We start from the raw sequence: 10,047 nt of genomic DNA on the forward strand, positions 1-10,047 counted from the left end.
ATGAAAATGCATTTTTCGTTGAAACTTCTTTCAAATTAAATTATTTTGCTGAAAAATTGTTGGTTGTAAATTGATTTTTTAAAATGATAATGTAACCTTTTTTCGTTGAAAATTTATCTATTTTTTGAACAAAAATTGTTGTTGTTTTAAAATTGATTTTGAAAATTTTGAATTTTTGTTTTTGGTAGAAAGTTATTGGGTTGAAAATTAAAATATTTGTTTGCAAATTTAATTTTTTGCTTGGGAATTTAAATATTTTGTTGAAACTTTGATTTTTTGGGGTTGATAATTATTTTTCAACTGAAAATTTATCTACTCCATTTTTCATTGAAACATTATAATTTTAGTTGAAAATTAATTTCTTTCGTTGAAAATTCCATTTTCTGTCTGACAATTTAACTGGTCCATTTTTGATCGAATACTTTTTTTTTAGTTTAAAATTCGTTTCTAGAGATGAAAATTGAACAATTTTGTTAACACTTGTTTTTCTTGAAAAATGTTCTTGTTATTTATAAACTTATCTTCTTTGTTGGCGAATCATTCTTCTAAAAAAATTCATTTGTTTTAGATAAAAATTAATTTATTTTGTTGAAAATTCGAATTTATTTGGGTTGAAACATTAATTTTTTCAACTGAAAACTTCAGTATAAACTACAATGTTTAAGTTAAAAAATGTATTTTTAAAAGTAATTTCTTAGGTTGAAAATTTAACTATTTTGTCGAAAATTTGTTTTTTATTTGTTAAAAATCCATTGTTTACTAAAAATATGACTAAGGCATGCAACACTAAATTTGAAACATTTCAGACCCAGAAGTCTTGTCTCTTATATCTTATTACATAAAGTCAATTATATTTGCCTCTTCGCAATAAGCATAATGGTTCTAAGGTAACTCGGGATTTCAAAACCTGAATAAAGAGGAGCAGCTAGATCTTCATTCGTGAGGTCGGGAGAGCTCGGGTCCCTGCTCGTACATTTTCGGCTTTACACGAGGCTGGGCTTCGCAGCATTTAACAGAGCCGACTCACCGACACGCTACGTTTGAATGAGTCGCTCCCAGATTGGTGAGTGATGGAGACGAAAAATCCCACGTTCTAAAGACACTGCTTCAACCCTTAACGTTTAGAATCAACCCCTCTCTACCACGTAGATATGACTTTGTCAAAAAATAACATTTTTGAGAATTTTTCAGTTGCAGGCAGTGTGTCGTGGCGGACTTCAGTGCCGACTACTAGGGATGCTAGCGGTCCCTGTAGTCCTTTTTATTTTCCTTTTGTCATGATTTTGACCAACAAACGTATTATAAACGATGGATAATTATTCTCCTAACTCTCCGGTAAGACCTATTAGCTACAGCCTGGAACCCAAATTCATCCTGCTATCAGCAATAGATCTCCTCTGGTACCAACAAAAGTCTTCTTGCGGGGAGACATACTCGTCAAATGTTGGTTGGTAGTCCATGTTACAGCGAGAAAATTTGAATATTTTGAAGCTCCGCACGTTGCCCATCGTTGCATAACTCTGGTCCTCTATGCAACAGATCTTGCCAGATAAGACACAATGTTCCTCAGTCTGGAAACATGGGCAATAGTTTACATCCACGGAGCTCCATGATTGGACCTTATAGTATAGTTAACATAAATTACATAAATCTTGTAATAACTATCAGTCTCATTCATTCAGCTCCCTTAATCCTAAGTTACAAAGCTAATTCAACTAGATAAATTAACTATTCGTTGTAATGATAAACAAAAGAATTCATATTACTTGAACAAAAATAAAAGAAGAAGTGGACACATATGGTGAATGGGGATCTCAAGGGATATGGTCAAAGGGACCTATTAATAGTGTAGAGTCAAAAAGGGTCTTAAGGGATAAGGGCTTAAAGACGTGTGGTCAAAGGATAGCTCGGGAATTGGGCCTCAGGCTTAGGGGGATCAGATACAAATGGATTAACACCGAGGTAGGACCGACTCATTTGAAAATGGTGCATTTTCTAATCCGCTCTCCTGGCTCGCTACAGCCGTGACAGAAAGCCTCCTTGTGGGGTCTCGGGTAGTCTTGGTAGTATTTGCCCGGAATACTACAATTCCAGCATCCTGCTCGACCGTCTTCCTTCAACCAATCCAATGTTTCAGCTCGCAGTCTCTACGGTGCACTCAGCTTAAGGTCGAAGAGCGAAGGGATGCTAACCTGTGGATGATTGGGGTCCCTTCTGGCGGTGGCTTATGGTCTAGAGAGGCTTCCTTCAGGGGTCCTGGTGTGCAAACGGCTAGGTCGTCGGGCGGAGTCGCGACAAGGCTCGACTCTGGGCTTTCCGTTAGGTTTCCTTTCTCGTTTGATTAAGTCTTCTCGGGATGAAGTTGCCTCTCCAATGTTGGGCCTTGAAGGAGGTTGGGATAGTGCATGGGTCCTAGCAGCAGGGGTCGGAGGGACAGTGAATGAAGAGGATCTTGTGTGGGTGGTATTGGGAATTCTAAGGGGATTCGTCCAGATTTTACACTGTATTCCGGCATCTTTGTTCATCTCCTGGCTGTCGCCTGGTTTTTGGGTTACAAGTTCACACTGTGTACCCACGTGTTCTTGTGTGACGATGTCCCCCTGTATGCTTTTTTCTCTGCGAGTAGGACGGTAATTCTGGAGGTAATAATTTTGTAACTCCTCTGGTGAATTTACGTCTGTAACTTGGTATGTCACTTTGGCTAGTTGCGACTCTTCCTCTGCTCGGGCGAAGTTTTTAGCCCTTTCTTCTTTCTGCTTTCAGGCCGTAGCCAAGACCTTTAAAATTCGGGAATGACTTCTCTCGAGGTCCTACAGAATAAGAGAGTAGAGCTTAACGTAACGTCAGCTCGGCTTGTCGACACTCCTAAAATGATCTTCGGCCGTCCACTTGTCAGTCATACGATTACGAGCCCTATCCCTCTCAACGTACACCTGAAAATTTGTTTGGACTCGTAGGTTTTCTTGGAGCAATCTGATATTCGCCTGTCTATTACCGAATAATTTATGGGACAAGTCCGAAATTTCATCGACAGTGGGTGAAAGAACTTTGGTGACTCGATAGGGTCCAATGAGTTGAGGGTTTAACTTCGCGGCCTCTTGTTTTAGTTTTTAAGGTGGCTTCCTACAACGCGACCAAACTAAATCACCACGTGATAACCGACATTCTCGCCGACTGTAAATGCGGTTTTTTCACGACTACCGAGCTTTATGGCGGAGGGAGGTGATCTTCTACATCAATTATATGCTCGGTTAAGTTAGTCGACCCCGGTTCATCGGTTTCCGTCAGTATTTCACGCTTCAAAAATTCTTTTAAAATATAGGCCTGACTACTTGTAAATTCGCTAAGTCCACAACACCTATCTCCTGACCATTCTTCTATATCGAAACTATATGCTCTATAGGGGTCTTTTTTATACTACCAAGTCCTATCTACAAAATCGATCTGAATGCCAAAAACCTTAAGCAAATCTAAACCGATGGCAAAAACCACTGGGACTGAGGGTAATACACGAACTCGTATCTGTCTAGCATTATTCTTTAATTCTATTGGCACAATTATTTCCTGTGATCCAAGCTGGACTTAATTATTCGCAACCTGTACTAGACCGTGTCTATCCTCGACTTTCAAATTTAAATCTTTGATAAATGCCATTCCTTCCGGTCCTATAAAATATCTAGTTAAACCCCCATCCACCAATGTTTTATAGAGTTGCCTAGGATTCTGAAAGTAACATACATAAAAGGCTCTGGTTTTGATATTGGGGTTGGACAATAGACTAGTTCAGAAAGATTATATATGGGAATAGTAGGGATCTTGCTAAAATTATCTTTACTATCTGTGACAACGGGTGGAAATGGAAATTTTTATTGAAAGAGTTTGATTGCTTTATATTTGTTTTAAAGGGATTAGTATCTTTCGGATTGGAAATTTTTTTTCCAGATTCAAAATTAGGGTTTGAATGTGAGAGAAAATTGTGGTCAAAGGTGTGAGCACGAAAACTTAAACACGCAGAAGAGTATTCGGGAAAATTAAGGGGGTATTGGTCAGAAAAAGGGATAGGGTCATGAGTGGTCAAGGGTTGACTGGTGTTGGAATTGTCATTCTATGAACTTAAGGAAAAATCTTGAGCCTCAATGTCCCCACTACTACCCTGGAACAATTTGGGCAAGTACGGCGGGTAACGTCTTTCCTCCCATAACTATAACAAAATATCATTCGAGGCTCCTTACATTCCATGAAGCGGTGTCCATCTTCTTTACAATTCCAACACTTTAACACTAAGAGTTCATCTGTCCTAACCTTTTCCGTGGGGTTAGGCGCTAGAAAAGGGTTCAGTGGTGGGTTAGGAATATTATTCTGAACATTAAGTGACTTAGGGGCGGAGTTTTTTATATTAGGGTTTAATTGGTCGCTTTTTGCCTTTGGAGTTACCTTCGACGACATTTTCGGATCTGTCTCTTTAGTTGAGAGAGCACTATCTGTTACTTCGGTCAAATCTATCTTTTGCTCTTGTTCGTCTAATAAAGCGATTTTCTCTTAGTGTATAGAATTGTCTTGGCCTATTCTCACGGTATACTTGGTCGGGTATTAAGGATCGTTCCGGTAGCGACTTTAATAGATTTTGCCGCCGTAATTGCTAATTCTTCCAGATGAGAAAGACTATGTACCATTCGTCTCTGAATTGTTACTTGATACCGAGGTAACAAATTACGATGGGCGTAACTTATCTCCTCTGCCTCAGTAAATGGGGGAGCTAGGTGATAAAACATAGATATTAGGCACATAAGGTATTCACCTACCGTTTCTCGCTCCCCCTGAGTTCTTTAATGGATTTCTTGACGTAGTTAAAACTGAAAGTCTAAGTCTCCAAATCTAGAACGAAACGCGAAAGCTAATTGATCAAAAGTATGCTGTGTTGATTGCATAGCCCTATACAAATTTAAGGCGATACCTGTCAAGAAAAATGGTAGTGCCCGTAAAAATATTATATCATCGACTATAACGATAGACCTGCCTTCCAATAGACGCTTAAGATAGTTATCCGTATCTTCTTCGCGAGTGCCCGAGAATTTATTATTTCATTTCCACATTATATCATACGTCGCTGCGGGGCCAGACGGGGCTTCTAACATGGGGTCAATTATGTGGGATAACGGTGCTACAATCTCGTGGAGGGGTTTCAAAGTATGGTGTTTGGTCAGGGTTTTAGGGTCTAAAGGGGTTACTGTCAGTATTATTTGGTCATTCCGAAGGGAACCTATAATCACTATCAATATTTCCATATCGAATTCGTTCTTCAGCTCCTTTGAGTCGATCTATGGAATATACTCGTGTATTAGGATAGCTATTTTGATATTTGTACCCATTTACCGAGTGGCGAGTCCCTACTTAGATCTACATTACGACCTCTAATCGAATAATAATCTGAACGACGACGACGATCCGTCATAAGGTCTTGATTGTCGTTATGATACACTTGATAATCTCTTCGGTTCGAGCCAGAGAGAGTATAATGGCTTACGCGATTTTGATTATTTCTACCGGCGTCGAAACTTTCGTATGATTTATCAAAATGATCGAAATTATTTTCCGGATAAGCTAGTAATTTTTTTTATTCTCGAAGGTAATTTAGATTTTAAATTCGGGTGTTGTTGTTGCGTGTTTCGCCTTATGGCTCCACCCGACGGATCCAAATATAAAGCTGAAGCTTGTCCTTCTAAGCTCTCATGAAGAACAACTCGACAATTCCATAGTCTGACACGCGATACTGACCTTTGTTGATTCTAAAGATTTTTGTTTCTCGTCTTTATTTTGAAATTCTACTTGGTCTCAAATCAAACTTAACGACCGCTCCTGTAAGACAAGAGAAACACCGTCGGTAGGTAATCTACGGTTGGCGAGCTCCATAATTAAATCTTTCTTACTCAATGAAAATATCCAAGCATCGGCGAGACTTTCTTCATCCGAAATTTTTAATTGAGGTGTATCGAGTTCAAATGACAATTCTAGCTGATTATTGTTTTTGCTAATAATAATAGTCCGAGTTTCGAGGGGGTTATTCAGGTTAAAGGGGTTTACAACTTTTTGTGGAATTACACCGGGTCAAATTTTTTAGAAATTTTTTATGTGAAATTCTGAACAGGGCGAAGACTTTCTACTTTCAAAAAGCCTGGGAAGTTCTTAATTTGATTCTGAGATCAAACTTGTTTCAGGTTGGAGAAATACTCTTAACTAAATACTTCTCAATTTTCTAGGCTCCCACTCTAAATCTACCTAATTATCCTCATAAAAATTTTGCCACCAGGAACTTGTTTCAACTTTTAAATAAAAATACTCAAAATTGCTAAAAAGCGATTTTCCGAAATATTCTCAAAGAGATTTCTTTTTTTCAAAATTTTACGCCAGCCTCACGTTGGGAAACATTGTGAGAATGTTATTTTATTTACAAAAATAAAATAAACACCTACCTCCGGTACTGCATCTTCCGGATCTTACTATTCAAAAACGCATTCTCAAAAAATTATGTTAGGCGCCAGGCTTTCCGTAGCCACTCAAAAACATCAAAGATCACAAACAACAATATTTTACAGAAAAATTTCAGGACCAATAAAATTCTACAACAAAACTTAATATCCGCAAAATTAGACAACAAATCCTAATATCACATCTTAATTCCCGTCAGATATAGTATAGCGGAAAAAATATGCTAGCTCAGCCCTGAAAATCCAGCCAATGATAGAGGGGGGGGGGCGATGGTAAATTTAAAAGAAATTGGATAAAAAAATTAATTTAAATAAAACAAGATCAATTAAAATTTTAGTATTACAAATAACACGTGGTTTATCAACTTTTGATATACATTAATCCTCCGGGTGATACATTATTTTGTTTGTCAAGGTAACAATCCTATTCGACTTTACCATAATATTATTGAAGCAATAGTTAGCTCACAAAATCGAAAATCTACGTGCAATTATCTGCATAACCTAAACTAACTAATCTATGGAAGACTAGGCTGATTTCCGTTAATGTTACTCCACGACTTTAAACTAAAGCTCACGCTATCAAACTACAACAAAAAAAACTAACATAACCTCTCAGAACCCATTTTGGGAGGTAAATCTAAGTCGTAGTCTAAACGAAAGTGCGCAAAGGTACGAGCGACTAATAAGGGTACTCTGAAAGGGGGAACAAAATTAGGGTAAAGTGGTGACAAGAAGACGAGCGAAACCAAACGGGTAGTCATATTTCGTTTAAGAGGGTTAACTAATTCAAAAAGGGGTGGTCACAATAATCAGGAATAATCATTCCTACAATAAATTAGGTAGGGTAACAGAGCATAGTTGATAATACATAATGATAATCCCAAGAAACGAAATTGAAAAACATATTATATTCGATATACAAACAACAAGAGTAATTTACTCGATATAAATGATCCAAATAAATCTGCGACTCAGAATTCTATTAACATTTCCCGTTCTCGGTTAGGAATCTCAAAAAAGCCATTACTTTTATTCCCCTATGAAAAACATTATACACAATTTTGACTCAAAGAATAGGCCCAGTCATCGAACGACGTCTCATACACGTGCCATCGAATTATTAATGTTGACTACAAAAGAAAGTATAATGTTCACTTAAAAAAAAAAGGATAACATGACCCCTCCATTAAAAGAAAATCGCGTCATCGAAAGAAAAGAAACCCACAATACGAAAGAAGAAAAGGGATGGCCACCTGTCTAGCAAATTTTCCCTTCTCGACTGAGTCCACTATAACAATGAGACTTACCGTATAGTTTGTAGAGAAAACTCTAGCTGAGATCCTTCTCGGAATCCTCCAAAAATCCTCGAAACAGCCCTCTCAATTTTACGTCTGGAATACTGCCAGTACAAAACTCCTCGTCACTGCCTTCCGCAAACACGACATCTCGGGAATACCAACGGACAATGAGAACGAGTCTCGGCGTGCTCCCGAGCCTACTCTTCTCGCCTTCTCCTTCCTGTCACTCGAGCGCTGATTGGCTGAAGTTGGGGGGACGGCAGGCAGTGTGTCGTGGCGGACTTCAGTGCCGACTACTAGGGGTTCTAGCGGTCCCCTTAGTCCTTCTTATTCTCCTCTTGTCACGATTTTGACCAACCAAACGTATTATAATCGATGGATAATTATTCTGCTAACTCTCCGGTAAGACCTATTGGATACAGCCTGGAGCCCACATGCATCGTGTCATCCGCAATAGATCTCCTCTGGTACCAGTAGTCCTAATAGTTATAGTCCGGGCCTGGGCTAAAGAGCTCCCACTAGTCATGCTGGGGATATAAGAATGAAAACTTCTCAAAAGAAGTATTGTAGAGTTCCACGCCAGGTGGAGAAGTCTAATGCGAAATTTTTAAAACAGTCTGGAATATTCCTCAAATCCAGTTAGCATCTCAACAAAAGTCTTCTTAAAGGGTTTAGGTACACTTCAAAGCGTTAGTTGGTAGTCCATTTTACGGCGGGAAAATTTGAATATTTTGAAGCTCCGCATGTTGACCATCCTTGCACACCTCTGGTTCTATATGTGTCCTCTATTATCCCGAGTGTCCAAGATGTCCCGCGAAGCATCTCGCAGTTAGCAGCCATCCGCAGATTACATATTAAAAATAAACAAAACAAGGCGAATTCAATTCTTAAATATACGATTTTCTTATCATCACGGTCGCTAGTCTTGAAGTACTGTGCGATTCCCGAGGTGTCTTTTTAAAAACCCTCAAATCATAATGACAAAAGCCGAAAAATTAAATAAATTGAAATTTTGTGTGTTGCAAAAATTTTGCAACGTCACAGCTGATACCACCGATTTCACCAAATCGGTGGACATTTTACCTGTTCAAGTTTGAAATGGTTTTGATATTGAAGAACAATCTACATGAGTTCTTCAGCAGCGCAGTTTTCCCAAAGTGTAGGACGAAAGGCTTTCTGTAAACAACGAGAGTGAAACAAACTCCAAAACTTCGGAGTCGACTGTCATAAAAAATAAAAGTTAAGATTTATTATGCCAGCATAGAAGGGTGCATGTCAGTTAGTAATATTTTAATAATCGTAGAGCGTTTTGTAACTCGTAATTACCAATCGACTGACGAGGTGCGAGTTAAGTTCAATGCCTATCGTTTTTCGCACAAAGAAGAAGTTCTCTCATTTTAATATGCGAGGTATTCTGATTTAACAAAAATATGTGATCTTGTTTTTTCTGTGACTTAGACTGTGGTAGAGATTTGTCTTGACGATTGTTTACGTATAATTGTTGATCGCATAGAGGTACCATCAGACGTGCTTATTCAGAAATAAATCTGTATAGTTTGAAAAAAATTGGAATGTATTAAAGAAAAGGGAAAATTATAGGATTTAGCTAGAAAGAATCTGTATCCGAAACAATCCGAGTTAATTCGGAAAAATGTCTACTTTTCGTTTAATACAAATCGGTTAAAAATTAATTAACTCATTCCGGTTCAATCCAAACTACCAATCCGCATTAATCGAAAATAAATTTTCAATCAGAAAGAATCCGAATTTGGATTTACCTAAACAGATTTTCAATCGGAATTAATGCAATTCAATTCGAACGCAGATTCATTCGAATTTATTCGAATTGAAAATTCAGTATATATCAATCCGAGTTCAGATTGATTCGGATTCATACGGATATGAGTAAATAAGTTGAAGCAGCTATCTGCTATTAAAACATTATCGAGGTCTGAAATGTTTTTGTGATACAAGGAATGTATTAAGGGACGTGCAGACGTACAAAACACGTCCCATAAGCAGCACCCTAGAACAAACGTTACGTGGGGTGTGAAAGATGGAAACTTGCAACGATTTTTAGAAATAATAAAGGGGCTTTGCGTGTTTATTTTCTTCCCAAGAGGAAGCCAGTAAAAGCTGAGTGCTATTCTAGGCTTTTAGACAAATCTAAGAAGCCTTCAAGTCCAAAAAAAGGTGCACCCCCATCCGCACTACACTAGGCCTTATACTACCCCCCTCACTCAAGCAAAAGCGCAAGAAAT

The sequence above is a fragment of the Belonocnema kinseyi genome, chromosome 4, assembly GCF_010883055.1.
Source record: "Belonocnema kinseyi isolate 2016_QV_RU_SX_M_011 chromosome 4, B_treatae_v1, whole genome shotgun sequence".
NCBI lineage: Eukaryota > Metazoa > Arthropoda > Insecta > Hymenoptera > Cynipidae > Belonocnema > Belonocnema kinseyi.